General features: G+C 34.5%; 1 pseudogene; it reads left to right on the top strand.

Annotated features, from left to right (window-relative positions):
* The first annotated feature begins 7,993 nt into the window (after positions 1–7,993).
* Positions 7,994–8,720, top strand: LOC120167013 (annotated as a pseudogene).
* The last annotated feature ends 11,918 nt before the right edge of the window (positions 8,721–20,638 follow it).

Here is a 20,638-nt window from a genome sequence, read left to right as displayed (position 1 = left end):
TTCGGAAAAACATTACAAGATGATCGAGAAAACAACTGATTCCACTATACTTCTAAAATTCGGGCATCTTGAACTTAGGCAGGAGCATTAGGTTAGGGACCAAACTTAACTCCTTCGGGTCTATCTCAGGAAATTTATTAACTCCCTTCATCATTTGAATCATTTCTTCCACCTCTTTCACACATTCTTGTTTGAATCTTTCAGCTTCAGTCTTTTCCTCCAAGACAGAGGTATTCTTGGCACGATCTAACCTCATAGAGCCTTGAGTAGAGGAACTAACCTGATTAATATGTACCTTTGAGCAAGTCAAAATGGCTACAGATAAGCAAAAAAGATTCTCAATAGTCGGATTGTTAATGGGGTCAATACTTTTTACTCTCACTAACTGAGTAAATTTCTCCATCATCTCATTTTGGGACTTCAAGAACCTTTCCATCATTTCTTGTTGAGCATTGGCCATATGATCTTGTAAAATTTGTTTAAACTCATCTAATCTTTTCTTCATGCTTTTCATTATTCTTGGTATATGATAGGATGTCTGTTATAGAACCCTCCACGAATCATTCTCAACCTTTCATGATTGATGCGTGTAAAATAAAATAAAATAAAAATAATGCAACACACAAAAATTAAAAACGCAAATGCAAATGCAAAATATGCTAATTCTAAAAGTGGCCACCATTAGAAAGACCTTCATCAGAATAAAAGTTCTCCTAATATCAGATAGTCAAGCTTCATTTTCTTCATGTACCTAAGCTGGGTTCCTTCCATGACCTGGTGTTGTCTTCACAATGTTGAGCCACCTTTGTATTTGGTGATGTTCCTCATCTTCCTTTCAAATCGTCTACTGTGAGTATTGAATCTTCAAGCCTTCACTTCTATGAGATTTTTCGAGGGAAAAAGGTCTTCGGCGGTCTTATGTAAGGTCTTCTCATTCTTCATTTGTATAACATCTGACTATTTGATACTATCTCGATCTTTATATTTTTTTATAAGAGTCATCGATCGGCTTTGAGCTCTTCTTTCATCGGTTAACTCCTTTGTATACCATAGATCGTTTGGATTTGACTACCTAACTATAGAGCCCCTGTATTAATATGAAAACCTTTCATTTTTGGTAACCACGTTTTTTGAATTAACACCTTTATGTCGTGATGATGAAAATGTCATGGTAGTGCAATCATAAGAAAGAACAAAAACCAAAACAATAATCAAAACAAACAAAACAAAAGTTAGTATTAATAACATAATCAATAAAATAGTAAGTACTAAAGTATAAAACCTACCCTCACATGCTATCTACCCAAACATGATTTAATAGGTCCTACCCGAACATGATTTCTACCATCATGCTTTCGTTCGGAAAATAAATCATAATCACATTCTTTCTAGTTCGCATTCTTTGCAAAAAAAAATGTAAAACCTAACCACATATTTTTCTAGTTCTTATGATTTTTGCAAAAAAAAGGTAGATTCGAGCAAGGTTAGAACGAGTTTCCCCTTTGTTACCACAAACAAAGCTTCGGGAAGAATCTCGGTACAAACGGACATAGTTTCGGTACTACTAAAAGGGTCATTGAATTGTCCTTGCTGGTGCCCCATTGGGCTTGCCAGACCTTAGGTCCTCACCCATTACAGGCTTAAGCAGACCAAGTTCAATTCGAGAGGATACATATCCCTATGCCCATGCAGAGAAGCAATTTTCTCACAAAGACATAAGGTATGAACCCCAGAGGCTAATCGCTAAGGCCCAAGTGGAGAACCAATTTTCTCACAAAGGCGAAGCTTTCACCCCTACTTAACGGGAAAGAGCACAGTAAGTAGGCTTTTACTATCCTAGGGGTTTTCAGAACACCAGGGGAAACTCGTAATCCTTTGCCTCAATACAAAATATAAAAAATCATAAAGGTTAGAAATATGAAACCATGGGAAATCACACATTAGTACAACTATTTATTAGTAATAATCAAATAAAAACAACTTATGACATAATGCGATGTAGAATAAAACCAAAAGGGATCATAATTTAAATACTAATTTAAATTTACAATTCTCAAACATAAAGATAAAGTATAATCAATTATGACCTGATTCTCTAACCATCCCCAGCGGAGTCGCCCTTTTTGACGAGCTAGAATTTGATCGAACCAACTTAATTTTAAAACTTAGATTTAGAAAATAAATTTGGAGTCGCCATCGACCTTTGGTTAGGTAGGTCGAATATCTAAAAAATTTACCTTTTAAAATAATTTTAGAAAGAATTAAATTAAAAGATAAAAATTAAACCTGTATGCGTTGAATCAAAAATTCATTTCAAAACAGAGTTTGAGAGTCGATTACACGCGGGGAAGAGTGAGCACCCCCATAGTGCCTATAATTTTTATGCTTGAGAATTGTAAATTTTAAATAGTATTTAAATTATGGCCTTTGTATACGAATAATCCTCGGAAACGCGATTCCCTGATACGTGAGAGACTTTTCCATAGATTACCATACATAATGGCAATGACTTAATAATTCCTTACAAAACATACGTGTACATGCACATCATTTAAGAAATGGCAATTCACCATATAATATATGCCTAAATTAGAGAACACATAATGCATTCGTAATATATACAAATTACAAAACCCATTTGACTTGACATGTACAATATAATAATATTACACGTAGTTCGAGCGAGGTGGATTAATACAAAGTGGTACAAACATGAGGAATTAAATTACGAGTAGACAAATAGAAAGGTCAAAACTTTAGAGACCAAACAACAAGACCAGTAGCAAATCATGGTCATGAGCACAAATAACACATATTACAATGCACTGAAATCACAAGGAAACCATACATCGACCGGGATTAAAATATAAGATTTTAAAATAAAATGAAAAATGTATAAAACTACATAAATTAGAATAAAACAACAGGGAGGGCTACACTGAAATGCGTGCAAAATAATAAGGCTAAATTATAAACACGAAAGCCTTGAATCGAGGATGAAAATGAAATATAGAATAAAAAATATGCTCGAAATCAAAATAATATTGTTTCATTCAATGACCAAAAAGAAAGTCTTACAAACATAGGAGGACCACAAGCATAAATAAGGCTAGGACGCGTAGCTCCTTTCCCCTCTGAACGACGTCGTCTCGATGGCCGTTATAAGGAAAAGAAAGGGTTGTGAAACCCTAAAACTTCATTCTCTTCGTTCTGCGCCGTTTTCAGCAAAATGAGGGGGAGTGAGAGCCTTTTGAACACTTTCTCCCAAGAGCAACCGGAGACTTTGGTTCCCCGTAACCTGATGGACTCAATATATGAATAGTTGGATAATTATTTTATAATATTTAATAATCGAGATACTAAAGTAAACAACACCCTATAGTCGGATGATTATCTTCTAACTTTAAATAATCGAAAATCGACAAAACAATATCTTATAGTGGAGAAATTATTACATGAACCCTTTTCATCACCTCATCCATGATCTCTAACCAATTAAATGAGTACACATCACATTTATTTTTCATATCATATTTCTTTATAAATTAAAATTTCCAGTGTTAAAGCATCAAATCTCCATGTTTTGCTCTAACTTTTTTTAATCTATCATTATATTCTGAATTAAAAATCACCACATTCTTAATCCTATCTTTTTCTTTCCCAATCTTAATCATTAAAGTTCCATGTTCTGCTATGCTTTTTCTTTGGTTAATCATGATAATCAAGATTTAAAATCGAAAGCACTCATTTTATCGCCTTGAAACTGAGATGATTCACAGAAAAGGGAAAAAGAAGATAACCCACGAAAATCAAAGGTCGTTTTGAACAGTGAAAGCTAAACTTAAAATAGATTGCAAAGAGAAGCTCTGGTTGAAAGAAAATTGACTACTTCCATTTGAGTGTTTCTTTATAGTGGTGATTTTAAATCATGATTATAATGCATAAGATTGATCTTAAATTTTGATTACAATGATGAACAAAAGAAAAAGATAGCAAAACATGGAGTTTAATGTTTAAGATTAGGAAAGAAAAGGATGGGATAAAGAATATGGTGATTTTTAATTTATATTATAATGGTGGTTAAAGAAAAAGTAGAACAAAACAAGAAGATTTGATGCTTTAAGATTAGGGAAAGAGAGGAAGAGATAAAGAAGAAAAAGATGATTTGAAAATTTTAATTTATAAAGAAATATGAAGTGAAAAATAAATGTGATGTGTACCCATTTAATGGGTTAGGGACCATAGATGAGGTGGTGAAAAAGATTCAGGTAATAATTTCCTCCTATAATGAGTAGATCACTTATGGACTTTACCCTTTATTTTATACATAATACACTAACTAATACAAGTAAAATAACAACAAATGTCTCAATCATCACATACAACATCATCAACAAATTCAATAAGTACATTTAATTGTTAAAAGGCCATTATTCTTGTAAATGTCATTCTTAATTTGTATCATTTTTGAGATCCACTACAACAAAAGTGTTTTGTAGCGGCGTTTTGAGAGTAAACGTCACTAACTTTAAACATATAACAACATTTACATTCCAAATGCCACGAAATGATAACTTTAGCGGCATTTTTATACGAAACGTCGTGACATAGTAGTACTTTAGCGATGTTTTTATACAAATGCTGCAATAGGGTTAATCTATAGTGGCGTTTTTTCAATAAATGTCATGATAGAGTAGTACTTTAGCGGTGTTTTTATACAAATGTCGTAGTATGATTCATCTATAGTGGTGTTTTTTCAATAAACACCGCGATAGAGTAGTACCTTAACGACATTTTTATACAAACTCCACAATAAAGTTCATTCATAGTGGCATTTTTTCAACAAACGCCGCGACAGAGTAGTACGTTAGCGGCATTTTTTACAAACGCCGCAATAGTTTGATATGTTTGTGGCGTTTTTTATATCAAACGCCGCAATAGTTCATTACTTTAACGACGTTTGGGTTTAAAACCGCCTTAAATTTTAAAAGTTTTATCTCCCAACCCATTCAGCTTGATCTCATTTTTTATTTTTCTAACATTTTATGCTTCCCGCCGTTTTCAAAGACCCAACAAATCTGTTGTTGAATAGGAGTCGTTCGACGCCGTCGTTGTTCCGAGTATCAGTGTCGTGACAAGAAACATGCAAAGCAGTCGAGCAGCCGTGCCGGTGGTATACACACGCTCTCAGATCTGAATCCTAGTTTTGGGACTGAAAATACACTGGAGGTTAAGGCCTTCAGGGTTTAAACTTTAAACTCATCGGCTGCTGGTTATTCGTCTTCGCCTGAGAAGTCAAAACCCTAGTTCCCGTAGAAGCATTCTCTCTCAACCAACATGGGGTATGTTTTCTTGTTTTCAGCTCCAGCTTAAATTGCGGCTTCTTTCTTTTCAAAGCCTTTTGATGTTTTTTTTTTTTTTGGAAAAATATTTTTTATGTTGATCTTGTTAGTTGAATTAATCGAATGGATTTCTATTTTTTTATTTCTCATGCTTCTGGTTTTTGATTTTGCGAGTGTTTCTTTTCCCTTTTTAGTTTTGATTGTTGTTTTAGGCGTTCTAGCTCTAAGATTTAAGTAATGAGTTAGAAAATGCATTTTTGTTCATGATTTCGTGTATTTTAATGATTTCGTGTATGAAAATGATACTCCAATAGCTTGTATTCAGATATTTAAGATTTAGGAGAATTTCAGATGAATGGCACTTGAACAATGCTTGTTTGAAATTACCATATGGTCGTTTCTCCTTGAAATTAGATTTAGTGCTTGCTAAGCTTTCTCGGTTTGAAATTGAGTTTGCTAGAGCAGGTCAAGTTTAATTCATCATTGAAGTTTGACGGATTTACTTTAGCATTAAGTGGGATATATAATCTTATTGAATTTCAAGGGATCTCAATAAATTTCTTTGATGACGCCACTTTTGATCTTGTGTGCATGGAGTGCAAGTTGAATCATTTCTGGGATATGCATTCATATATGTTTTTTTAGATATTTTAGCGTATTCAGGATAATTATTGTTTTGTTCGAATAAAAACATGCAATCCAATATCTTGTCTGTTGTCACAAACACATACTATTTCCTGGGTATTTTTTTTAACCTTCTCCTGCCATAAAAACTCAGTGCAAACAAATTTTAACCATTCTTGATTCAGTGCCTGCATACTTGATCCGAAATTTTTTTGTATACTATTGGTGCAGGTCTGGGCTAGGTTGATAAGTTCGATATATGTTCATGATTGCTTAAATGGGTTTCTAATATCCATTATAGTATAATATTTGTTAGTTATTGTACCTTTTGGTATATGATCCTTGAATGTGATCCTTGAATGTGATCCTTGAATGTGATCCTTTTAAATGTTCTATTATTTAAGTTTACCTTAATTGGACACAACATGTTGTGGATGTTTGTGAACTTTCATTTTCTAGATCAGTGATTGAAATAGCCAAAATGAAACTTGATACCCTTTTCTGAACTGTCCAATCCATGGTTGATAATGGAAAACTAAGGCGTTAGCATAAGGAAAAGCAAGAGTAATCAAGCTTGAGGAAGATAATGGAAAACTAAGGTGTACTCTTGAGCTTAGCATGACAAGGCTTAACAGAATGTCCACGTGGCGTATTTGCTCTGACGACGTATCAAATTATCGTTGGGAGGCTTTCGGTCCGTTCTTGCCATCAAAACCCGACGATGACCCGAATGGAACTCCTATTGCTCCATACCCTTCCATGGCCGATCTCCTACTTCAAGGTAATAATCTCTAAATCTTTCCACCGCTATATTTTTATTTTGTGCTCGCAAATTTCATAGATCGTACACAGGATGTTCGAAGCTTATTGAGAACAATGATAGAGGAGTGGATAAATACCCGATATTTAGAAACGAATTGGGGAAATCTGTGGAGTTTAAAGAATCTTCAATTGCAAAAGCATTATATATCCTCAATGAAGACGACATTGCCTCTACTGTTACTCCAAGTAAACACTTCTCTCTTTTACTTTAATTATTTTTGTTTAATGTTAGATTCAGTTCTCAAGCCACCTCCAATCAAGTTTCAAACTCTAGGTGGAAGGTCTACTTTTTTACTTCCTTTCCCCACGAAGGAGCAGTGAAGACTAAATTTTAATGAACAATATTTTTTAATTGAAAGTGAAAGAACCTAGACTAAATTCTAGTGAACAATGTCAAACTACATAACTTGTGTCTTAATTAAAATGTATGGTTGTTGTTAATTAGATAAAGGTACATGATATTAAATTTAGGTGATGTAGAGCAGAAATGAAATATGCTAAACCATATTAGCTAAAGAAAGGTAATTAACGACGTTTGTATCAAAAAACGCTGCTATAGATCTTACCTTTTGCGGCACTTGTTCCAAAAGCGTCGCTATAGATCTGACCTTTTGCGGTGTTTCTTCAGGAAACGTCGCTATAGATCTGACCTTTTGCGACGTTTGTTCCAAAAACGTCGCTATAGATCTTGATCTTTTGTGGCATTTGTTTCAAAAATGCCGCTATAGATATTGACCTTTTGCGGCGTTTGTTCTAAAAATGCCGCTATAAATATCAACCTTTTACGACGTTTGTTCCAAAAACGCCGCTATAGATCTTGACCTTTTGCGGTGTTTGTTCCGAAACGCCACTATAGATCTTAACTATTGTGGCATTTTTTTGTTCTCAAACGCCACTAACTTTAGCGGCGCTGGTATGGCCGGCGCTCCTTGCGGCGTTTTTCCTATCGCCGCAAGTGCTTTTAGCGGCGCTTAAAAATACCACTAAAACTCTGTTTTGCGATAGTGATCATAGCTGATTTTTTCTAAGGTCAATTTTGAATGAATGCAAAATTTGATATATATCCCTTTCAACTTGTTGTTTTCCTTACACATTTATGTGGTAGATGTCTCTGTTGAAATCTTCAAACTCCTGTCCCATGGCATCCATTACGTATATAAACCCTTTACAAAGGTGGTGCCAAGTATCCTAATCCTAATATAGCCAGCCATGGCAATAATATCCGAGGTCAAAGAAGAAAGTGCGAAGTCCTCCGCTTGTTCGTCGCCTTCTCCTAAACCGACATTGTTCAATGCGAGCTTGGATTCATCGAACACTACTGGTTTCTTGGAGAAGGTTTTCGATTTCGTTGCAGAAGAGAGTGATTTTCTCAGAGAAGAGAACATGGATAGAGTTCGCATCGATTGTCAGAGTTTCCAAAGAGAAATACTGTAAGAAAAAGGCTGAAGAGGAGGAGAAAAAGAAAAAGGAAGAGAAGAAAATGAAGAAGGAAGCGGCGAAGGAGCCCATAAAGGCCGATATAAATGATAAACAGACTAACCCTAACTTGAGAGGTACATATTTCTACATTTATTTTTTTAACACAGGAAATAGTTTAATTTATTAAAAGTCTACTTACAATGGATATAAAATAATCTCCAAAAGACTTCATATAATGTCAACACCTAAATCAAACCAATAAGATGTAAATATAACTCCCAAAATTTATTCTTGTTGTTGTTGTTAATAATAATAATGGTCTTGGTTTAAATGTTTGGAAATTGGACAGTTCCAAACAAAGGCAATGGTCTTGATTTTGAGAGATACTCTTGGACTCAGACCATACAAGAGGTCACTATTATTGTTCTAGTTCCACCTGGAACAAGATCAAAGTTTGTGGATTGTGATTGTCAGATGAAGAAGAGCTATATAAAAGTTGGACTCAAGGGCTAGCCTTCTGTTATCGATGTAAGTTGGTACCTTATGCTTTCAAACAACTCCTAACATGGATTTAAATTGCGGTTACAGTCGCATTTTCGGTTGCATTTTATTTAGAGAAAATAACCTCAGTGACCGAAAATTCCTTATAATATACGATTTTGACCAACTTTTTTTCGATTTGCCAAAATGACCAACAAAATCACAATGCGATCTCTAAATCGCAACACGATCTCCAGTATCGCAAATCAGTTTCCAGATTCGCAACGCGATTTTGACTATCGCATTTCGATTTTCCAAATTTGCGTTGCGATTTTAGAAAATCACAATGCGAATATGTAAATCGCAACGCGATTCTGACTATCGCAACGCGATAATACATAATCGCAACGCGATAATACATAATCGCAACGCGATTCTGACTATCGCAACACGATTCTGACTGTCGCAATGCTGAATTTCAAATTCGCAACAGGTTTTAGTTTCGCAACACAAATGTTTTGGGTATATAACTATGCAGCAGCAACAACTCATAACCTAAATCCCTAAATCGAAACTCATTCCATCTCCATCTATCACTCTCTCCGGCGACATCTGTTCCTATATCCAACGACATTCTTCCCCATCCGGCAACAGATTTTAGTTTCGCAGCTCGTTTGTTTAGTAAATTAATTTACAATAATGAAATCATTTAATGTTGATCATGTTTGGATAGATTTGTGTTTTGAAGGGTCATGGGAGAATGTTCATGGTGTTTTACAATATATGCCTTTACCCATGAATCTTCAACTAAAACTGTCATTAAAAAAGTTAACTTATGAAACTCTAATGTTACATGTTGCAAGTAAATTGAATTTAGAGCCCTTAAGTGGATTTAGGCTATCTTATCAGAGAAAAGGTAAAGTTTATTTGTTAACCGACAATGAAGATGTTGAACGATTCATTGCTCACATTAGTGTTTCGTAAGATGATGTTACATTGTATGTTGTCGAACCTAGAAGTACTGAAGTTGGGTCAGTAGCGGGTAGTAATCAACTAAGTTTTTCAACCTCAGTTTATGGTGCTCAAAATTTAATGGTTCCACCACAATTTTATCACCAAGCAAATTTTGTTTCACCATATTTCCAATACCAAACACAATCTCAAAACCCACAACCTTTCCCTAATCCAAATCCCAATCAACTTTCAGCACCAAATTCCGGTTTTCGTATTAATCAGTTAGACGATGATGAGCCAACAGAAAAAATTGTGAGTACTAGTCGGTATTCGAAATTTGATCTTGGTCAATACCCGGACTTTGATCTTGGTCAATACTCAGATTTTGATGATGTTTCAGAAGAAGAAACAACCCTGCGTGTAATGATTTTGATTGATGATGAAACAGCCGCTGTCGAGGAAGATGTTGTTGATGATAATGAGGAGGAAGTTACGACTGTGAATGAACATGTTGAACATCCATTCTGTAATTCATATAACCCTGAAGAAGAAGAAAAGAAGAAGAAATCCCCGAAGAAAAGTCCCCAAAGAAAATGCCACGGGAGTATAACTGGAACATGTTGAAAATCGCAACGCGAATTTGGAAAATCGCAATGCGATAGTCAAAATCGCGTTGCGAATATGGAAACTGATTTGCGATACTGGAGATCGCGTTGCGATTTAGAGATCGCATTGCGATTTTGTTAATCATTTTGGCAAATCGAAAAAAAGTTGGTCAAAATCGTATATTATAAGGAATTTTTTGTCACTGAGGTTATTTTCTCTTTTATTTATTGTGATTGCGAATATAACAGATGCTATTATGATCATTGTGAATATTACATCATTCAATAACAGATAATATAGAAACCATGATCTTTCTCTTTTCTTATCCCATGTAGGATTTAGCTTCGTATTTTTGACATTATACCTTTCTTCTATGGTTGTTGTCAACGTGTGTAGTTTGACCAGAGGTAAAAGGCAATGGGGCTTCCAACAAGTGATGAGATTCAGAAACAGGCAATGCTAAAGCAGTTCATGTTGCAGAATCCTAATATGAACTTCTCAAATGTAAAGATTATGTAAATGGGAGCCTGCAAGTGTCACCCTTCATACCCATTTAAGTTTTCCTCTGGATCCTCCTCTATTTTGGGAGGCAGATGAGAATTTTGTTAGTCTTATTAATTTTAAAATGTAATTTTAGCTTTTAGATGTTGTTATGTTTTTTAAACAATGATAACTGAGTTTTATTAATAAAAATAATAGAAGGAATCAAAATTATAACGCACTCAAGCATGTGAAGAAAATATAGAGACAATAATCATAAAAAACCTCATATAAAAACAAAAATGTTAAACCCAAAAGAGACAAAGAAAAATGAATCTTTCCATTGAGAATGAAAACGACATAAAAAAACCCAGTAACCTTTATAAAAACTCCTTGTCTCAGTCAAACAAGATGCTTTACAAAGTGATAAAGAAGTCATGAGCGAATCCAACTATCTGTCATACTACTTCTCTATACAATTCTGATTAGATCGGTAAATAATCTTTTACCAAAAAGGGGATATGAATATATATGACCACCGATAAACCAATCCGAAAACAAATATCGTAAGGGTCTTTGTGCGAGCACCAAAACAACCATAAAGATATGTGAAAAACGTACTAAACATTGGAAAAATTCAATAATTTTAGAGCTTTGAATGAGAAATTGATCCAAATGTTGTTGAGGAAAATGTGAAACCAATTGTTGGTTCGTAAATGTGTAGACGTCCATGATGTGGGTAACGTTATTGTTCAAATCGGTCAGGCTTTTTGTGGGCTTGCGGATATTTTAACCCAAATGTGAGATATTATCCTCAAATAGAGAATATTTTTTTTGTGGGCATCAAAACCAAAAAAAACAAATCCAATGATTTATTTCCTTTTACAAAATGTAATACCCTAAATTTTGGTTAGTGACTATAAGTTTTGAAAGTTTGGTGGCTAAAGTATAAACTTTGTAAAAGATTAGGAACCAAAAATGTAATTTTGAAAAGTTTATATATTTTAGCCACTAAATGAATAGTTTGTCCTAAAACAAGAATTTTTGTGGGAATCAAATTTTTGGTACTAGATTTGTATTAAAAGTTATAAAGAGATAAAATTCGGTATAGAAATCGGATAATCGGATATAATCAAAATTTCACGAAAATTTGAAGGATGTTAGATAAAGGTTGGAAATATTATTTCCATATTTTAGATCAGTGAAATTCATCATGGATTAGTGAAATTGAAGTTAATTTGTTTTAGATTTGGCCAAACAATGGGAATTTAGTGACTAAAATGCAAATTTTGAAAATTGCATGGCAATAGTAGAAAGTCAAAGCCAAATTGGTAATGGGATATTTTAATGGAAGATATTTCAATGGCAATTGGTAATTATCATGATTCATTAAGGGTGAAATTGAAATTTCTCATAAATTGAATTTTAAATTCAATTTTATTAGAAAGTGCTAAGTGTTTTAAATTTATAATTACTTGATAAAATCAAGCAAAATCAACATCTTCCCCAAGCAACTACCATGAGCTCCATAGCCAAATAGGTAAGAATTTCATTTTAATTTTCAAAGCTTTATGGATGATTTTTTGATTAAGCTATTTGATAGAAAATTAATCCTCTTGAAGTTCTCTATCATTTGGTATAAAAATTATATGGAAATCATGCTTATATGTTGAGATTCATGAATTGGGTGGTTGCAGAACATGTTTGATTTTGAAGATTTGATGGAAGATTTTTATGTTATTTAAGTTGTTGAATACTTCTAAAGCATGAGTGATGATTAAAATCAAGTGTAGAAGCTTAAATCATGTTAGGCATGGTTAGGGTTTATAGAGTTGATTGAATTTTAATTAAATTTGATGTTATGAAGACTAGAATAGCATGAATTTAGTGTTAGGATGTTGAATTCATGCTTGAAATTGAATAGAAAGTTTACCCTAGCTACTTTATGATTCTCGACCATAGGGAAATAATTAGGAAAAAATGTTGAAAAATTTCCTATGGTCTAGAATTGATATTAGAAATGTTCTATGTGTTTTGGAGATCAATTTGGAAGCTTGAAATAGGAAAAGGGTTATTTTACAAGTTTTGAGAATTGTGGGATACTATTGCACAAATGTATTAATTAGGGTGTTCAATGTTGAATTTAAATATTGAAATGCTGGAATTTTAAGTTAGAAAGTTGTTTGGAACCAAATTACAAATTTGGTAAAATTTGAAGGTGGAATTGGAAAGGTCCTAGGAATTTGGGGTCTTGCTTGTAAGTTTGTAAATGTGATGGCATTATTTCGTTAAGAAAATTTCAATGCTGTAATTTTTATTAGCATGCTGATTTTTTAGTTTAAATTTTGTTTGGGGTCAAATTACAAGTTTATTAGAGTGGATGGTTGAGTTCGAAAAGTCTAAAGAAATTGAGGATTAAATTATAAGTTTTCAAATATTCAAGGATTGATTTGAGTATATTATCAAGGTGATGGTTAGTAAATTATGTGAAATGATCATAATGGTGAAGGATCATTATGAATTAAATAAAAAGGTTGATATGAATTCTAAAAAGAATTCATAATTAGTGGCGTGATTGTGAATTGGCAAAAGTTGAAGGGTTGATGATGAAAATAAATATTTATGGAATCAAATGAGAATTTTGGAAATTTATTATGGAAATATGATTTAGATTTATATATATTTTATTTCTATAGACGTTTATATTATTAAGTTTAGATTATGTTAGTACAATATTAACATATAATTTGAATATTTTATGTTATTATACGACGTTGTCAGACCACGATAAATCTAGTGATCCAAATGACTCAAAAGGGAAGGAAAAAGTGCGAGATTGAGAAGATTATCGTAGGAAAAGTTTGACAGTGAGGCAAATGTGAGTGCATATTTAATTTGTATTTATTGTTTTCGAACAAACATTGGCTTGGGATGAGCCAATCAAGGAGTTACTATAGTAAGAAGTTACTCCTAAATATTATGTGATTCATGTATTATTGTTCATTTGATAAGTTAATAAAATTGTGGAATAAGTAAGGATGTTAATTAGGGAAAGTTGCTTAGAAATTATGATTTGAATAGTAAATTTAGAAAATCACCATAAATTATACAGAAGTGATTAGAGGATGATATTTATATCATTGGGTTTGTATATTAGTCTAGTTTTTTTTAAACAAGTGGATTCTGATTTCATGGTGTATATAAAAAGATATGAATTTTTAATCGATGATAGGTCAGAAAATAGGGAAACAGATTCTGCTCAAAACAGTTTATGTAAGTCATATTTGAAAATTCGCTATAAATTGTACAAGTTGAACTAGAAGAAATGCTTTACATGTTTAGATTCGTATTCGAGTCTAATTTCCATTGGTATAAATGAAATAGTTTTTAAGTATCTAGATTAATACAAAATAATACTTCTTTTAAGGTAGTAAAAACTAGTATGAAATTTTAATAAATTTTGTAGTCGAAGCAATCGAAAGCAAAGAGCAAACTTAAAACTTAGTGAGACTTATATTTTGATTTATAAGTAAAGTGTCAAAGTGAGGTACAATTAGTTTATCTAATTAATCTAATTGAGGACGACTTGTAATAAGTCAACCTCGTATTATTTTAAAATATGTTTTCTAATAAAATAAGTTTTAAACAGACTTAAGTTAGATCCAAAAACCATAGTTTCCCTGGTGCTCATATCATCTTCTTCCTCGTAGAATAACAAGGTTCCAAAAATTTCCATTCCTCCCCAAACCAAAGTTACCATCGACCTTCTGTTCATCGTGCTCCGATCGGTGGTGGCTTATATTGCCACCCTCAACGACACCATCGACCTCCATCGACCAAAACCCGAACATCTTCTCGACGTGATCCATTGCCAAACGTCGTATATTACCCTCAATCGTTGCTGGAACCAAAAATTGTTGTCATATTTTCTTTGATTTTACGATGATTTTTGCATCCAATCGCCGCATTATCCCCACCGACATGTTCACCGTTCAGCCAGGAGCAAAGCCTGACCACCCTTATTTCTAATTAGATCTGTCGTTAGCCATGAATCACCATTCGAAGGATTTGACGAAAACCTAAAACTCCCATTCTATAATTTACGACTTCCAGTTGATCAAGTTGTCAGTTGGCCTCACCGCCATTGTCGTCAGGTTCCTCGCTTTGTTCCGACCAAGACCCAACCGGTGTCGTCCCCTTCTGTCATCATTTCCTCGTCGTCATTGAGGGTAAATCTTTATTTTCTTTTCTCGATTATTTTTTTATGTTTTATATTGTAATGTAAGTTAATTTTGGGTAGTTGTTGGTGTTCGTTGCTTTTCGTTTTATCGACCACCATCCCCATCCCTAACCTTATCGCCATCACCACATGTCCTCATGCACCTCCTACAAACTTAGAAGATGAAGCATTTATAAGCAAAAAAAAGTAAACGCAAAAGATAAATTTAAATCTACCATTAAAATAATATCAAACATCACCAAATAAGGTTAGTTCATGGTAGGGTTCGAATCATCCATGAAACAAAAAATGAAATTCATTCTCTTCAACAACCCAATATCAAATGAAAAATAGCAACAAAGGGGAAGGGAAAATAAGCCTTCGACACGCGCAGCCGAAGCTCTCCTCAACAACCATGACTCACCTTAGCTTGCTAGCTCATCTTGGATGCCTAGCTTGCCATTCCTTGGAGCTCGTTAATGGAGGAAAACCACTAAGAGAACGGAAGAAAGGATACGGTGGAGAAGGTGAAGAAAATCTAGCTGAAGATGGTCAATGCACCCTCCTTATTCTCTCTCATATGAGGTGTAATGTAAAAAATAATATCCAAGGGAAATAATGGGCTTTAACACTCCAATTACCCATCATAGCCCTAGAATCACTCCTTGAGCTTGAGTCTTATCCTCCTAGGTGGTAATGGTCCCCAGCAGGTGGTTATAACCATCAGACACGTGCCTTACCAGCTGTCCTTTTATAAAAATATCTTTTTTTCTTTTCTACACCAGAAATGCCAAGGAATTTCAATATGCTTCAGCAACGTGTGATGTCACGACATTCCTTCCCATTGCAACCTTTTGCTTTCTATTTCCTGCATAACTTAAACAACACACCTTTCTTTCATACAACACCTTTACAAGATAAAATAGAACCACCACCACTAATGAAACTACATGATCCTAAAATGACCAAAATGAGCTTTTAAACAAACAATAACTTAAGTGAAAAATGCCTTACAAATAGCCTCTTTAAGGAGTTATTACACCCCCAAACTTAAGCTATTGCTTGTCCTCAAGCAATGGATAACACTTAACATAAACAGAATGTCATTGCAATGTTCAGCAGCAAAACAATCAAGACAAAAATAGAATTTCAACCCTCAGAAAAATTAGGCTTCAACATGCTAGCCATATCAAGAATTCAAGTAATTTTCCCTAGGTCAAGAGTCTTTGTGGTAGTGTGTGTGCGTGATTTTATCCAATCTATATTTAACAAGTTTAAACTATTTCTAATCAAGTCCACTAGTTTTGCCCCAACATTTACTTTTTAATTAAGCACATTTATACTCATTTTTTTGCTGCTACGAGAAGAGTCATCCCATCACACCTACCTTCCCCACTCTAGGTGAAAGGTAGCATACCTTCCACCCCAAAGCTAGTTAGGTAGAGTCATCTCGTGACTACTTTCATTCACTCATATGCATTTAGCTTCCATTTATTGAAGAAAGTTCCAGGCAATGCCACATCAAATAGAAGTATCTATCTACAGTTATGTTGAAGTATTTATTCACAATCTCATATATAAGGGAGTTATCATTGATTTATCATTTAAGCACAGTACTAAATTTCGATGCCAAGACTAACCAGAGTTCATTCATAAAAATTTTCTAAATTTCGTAAGTATAGAGAACATACAAATTGTGTAAGATTAATCCACAAAGCATCAAGCCCTAGAGTTAGTTCTATCATTCCCAACAGTCATTTACATTCAATTTTTATCCTAAAAGTTCATCATCATTGGGTATCACCAAAATATTTTTTTCTAATATCTTACTAATTATTGATGCCATGACATAACGTTTTGCTAATACTATCATGCATATGTTCTGAAAAGAACACTACCTCCCTCAAACTTAAGGGAAACCGTGTCCTCAATGCTTAAAGAGAACTAACTAAGAAATAAAACTACATGCCATGTAATGAAATGCAAAATGAATGCAAATGGAGGTACCTCATATTTTCTGTGGTGGTGTTGTAGTGGAGGTGTTAGTAGCTCCTCGTCTTGTACACTTGCGAAGTGGTGCAGGGCTGGAAGCGGAAGAAGTACAATAGTAATTAGAGATATTGATGCGTCCAACTGATTTCATTGTCGATGGTTGCTACGTCGAGTAGGAGAAAGTTCAGGTGTAGGAAATAGACTGGAGGTTCTGTCAGTTGGACCATAGGTGGGGATCGGGGAGGGTTTGGAATCGGTTCATCAATAAGGGGATCAACTTCATTTGGTTCTGGAGATGCCTCGACATTGAATGTCGGCAGAATTTCATTTGGAAAACTTGGGAAATTCTATTGCATGTGGAGAAGTATTTCATGAAAATAGTTTCCATCACAACATCTCTGTGTTTCACATAACCAAAGAAATTTTTGATGTCACCATGCAACTAAGTCTAGGTTTGCATGATAGTTTCTTCAAGGGCAAGAAGTATTTTCTCAGCATTAGTGGTACATAATCCGTAGACTTTTTATTATTAGGGGCCTTAGATTTTGGGTTTTCAAAACCCAATAGTAATGGTAACCAGGCCCTTGTAATACCCAAAACTCCAGATAAAATTTCATCAAAAGAATTCTCACTTACCTTTTTCTTGCGACACAAAAAAGTAATAAGATTTGGAAAAACTAAACCACTATACTTTTTACCCAAGCATTCATGCACTTGCTGGACAATAATTCTACCCACATCAATAGAACGGGTTAGCATAATAGAATGTAAGAGCATCAATCGGGGGAGAGATACCGTCGTATTGTGGGATGTTGGCATTAACTTGTGCTTCATAAAATGCTTCCATAGCTTGGCACGCCGTTGAAGGTGTTCACAGTTAACCGAGTAACGGATAGTTTGGTGACTACCCCGGTATTCGAAAAACACAAGTTCTCCAAAACTCCATCGTAAGTTGCACTGTTGGTATCTTTCTCAAACTTTGCATGTTGGTCTTCAACACCCTGCAAATGAAAGTAATGATTAATGGCGGTTGATGTAAATCGAATGTACTTACCTCGCACAAAAATAGCATGCTGGCTGGGTTTAGAAATATTAGCATAAAACTCTTTAACCAACGATGCATTCACCGAACCGGGGGTGCCTTGCGAACTTGTGCCACTTGTGTAGAGTGAATATATCCATTACGTTTGGTCTGAAACCACCATCCTCTTCATATGTAAAAATAAACCTTAAATAAATAAAAAGCTTCCAGTTTTTTTAAAGTTTTGAAACCTTGCTTTTGCTTCTTCGTTTTCGAACTGTTGAGTAATAGGAGCTTCTGCCTTGGTAGTTCTCGTACGCACCATTTTTGTAGCATTTTGAAGAAAGAAAAATGAAAAAGAAGTGAGCTTTGTGTGCTTGGAATGCTTGAAGCGTTTCGGCTATGGAGGGAAATGAGGGAAGAAGAAGATGTAAGTAAAAATTAAAGGAAATAATAAAAAAGTAAAGTGTAAAATTAAATGTGATGTGAAAAGATAATGGAGAGAGAAAAGTAAAAAAAGGAAATAAAATAAAAGAAAGGAATAAATCAAAAAGAATATTTTCCCTTTTTAATTGCTTTGTCTTTTCCTCCATTGATAACTGTTCCATGCATGGCTGCAATACTATGGGTCCCCTACAAAACAAAATTATAAACAAAATAAAATAAAAATAAAGGAAAGAATAAATTTATTATTTATGCACAGTCAACGGAATTCAATGTCGTGGCATTGAAATTTGGTTTTCAGTTGGGCACACTCCAGGATCGTGCAGGTACAACACTGCCTTGTCGCAAAAAGGTGGAACTCAATTGTAAGCTTTCAGACGCTGGCCGTTGACTTTGAAGATCATCTCATCATCTATGTTCTTGATGTCAACAGCTCCATGGGGATAAACATAATGCACCTCAAATGGTCCTGACCATCGAGATTTAAGCTTCCTAGGAAAAAGTTTAATTCTGGAATTGTAAAGCAATACTTGTTGGCCAACATGAAAATGCCGTGGCATCAATTTTTTGTCGTGCCACTTTTTGGTTTTTCCTTGTATATCCACGCATTTTCATATGCTTGTATCCTAAACTCTTCCATTTCATTAAGTTCCAGTAATCTCTGCTCCTCAGCTAACTGAGCATCAAAATTCAATCGTTTAATGGCCCAATACACCGTATGTTCGAGCTCGACCGGGAGATGACAGGCCTTCTCATACACCAACTTGAATGGTGACATACCCAGATGAGTTTTGAACATTGTTCTATATGCTCAAAGTGCTTTATCTAATTTTGGTGACCAATTCTTCCCCCTTGGGTTCACCACTTTTTCTAAAATCTTCTTGATCTCGTGATTGGATATCTTAACTTGACCATTTGTCTGCGGATGATATGCCATGGCAATCTTATGATGAACTCCATACCTCCTTAGTGCCTTGGCAATCAACTTGTTATAGAAGTGGGTTCCTTCATCACTAATAATGGCTCGAGGTACTCCAAATCGAGTGAAAATATTCTTCTTCAAAAACTTGAGTACGGTTTTAGAGTCATTCCTTGATGTTAATATTTCTTCTACAAACTTGGATACATAATCCTTAGCAAGCAAGATGTATAGATCACCTCCAGAAGATGGGAATGATCCCATGAAATCGTTGCCCCAAACATCAAATAGCTCTATTTCCAAAATACCTTGCAATGGTATTTCATGTCACCTGGATATATTTCTAGTGTGTTGGCATCAATCACAAGATTTGTAAAATATCTTAGCATCTCTGAACAGAGTTGGCCAATAAAAGCTTGATTGCAGGACCTTGGCAGCTGTCATTGCTTCTCCAAAATGGCCTCCACTTGGGGTCGTGTGACAATGGTATAAAATGTTGTGTTGCTTCTCTTCATGTATACATCGTCTAATGAGTTGATCAACACAATGCTTGAACAAATATGGATCATCCCAAAAATAATACCTTGCATCGTGCTTGAATTTCTTTTTTCCCTAGTTGTTCAAATCAAAAGGCAGTATTCCACTAACAAGAAAATTAACAAGATCAGCGTACCAGGTGATTGTCGTGGCATATAAAATTTTCTCGTAAGAAAATTCTTCTTGAATGTATACAATATCATGTCATTCAGAATTGTTTTCTAGCCTAGATAAATGATCAGCAACTTGGTTCTCAGAACCATTTCTATCTACAACCTTTAAGTTGAATTCTTACAAAAGTAAGATCCACCCAATAAGTTTATGTTTTGCATCCTTTTTGTTCACTAAGTATTTTATAGTCGAGTGATCAGTGTGAACAATAACTTTAGTTCCTATTAGGTATAGTCTAAGTTTATCAAAATCACATACCACATCAAGTATTTTTTTCTCAGTGGTGGTGTAGTTCAATTGTGCTTCATTCAAGGTACGACTAGAATAATATATAACATGAAAAAGTTTACCTCGACGTTGCCCCAAAACAGATCCTATGATATAATTGCTCGCATCACACATTAGCTCAAATGGTGATGTCCAATCAGGAGGAACTACAATAGGTACTGAGATCAATCGTTGTTTCAGCTCAGTAAATGCACCGAGGCATAACTCATCAAACACAAAGGGCTAGTTTGTTGAAGCAATGTTCACAAGGGCTTAGAAATCTTGGAGAAGTCCTTGATAAATCTTCTATGAAATCTAGCGTGTCCAAGGAAACTCCTTAT

This window comes from Hibiscus syriacus, unplaced genomic scaffold (assembly GCF_006381635.1).
Source record: "Hibiscus syriacus cultivar Baekdansim isolate YM2019G1 unplaced genomic scaffold, ASM638163v2 tig00111659_pilon, whole genome shotgun sequence".
Classification (NCBI taxonomy): domain Eukaryota; kingdom Viridiplantae; phylum Streptophyta; class Magnoliopsida; order Malvales; family Malvaceae; genus Hibiscus; species Hibiscus syriacus.
This window is presented reverse-complemented; position numbering and strand designations above follow the sequence as displayed.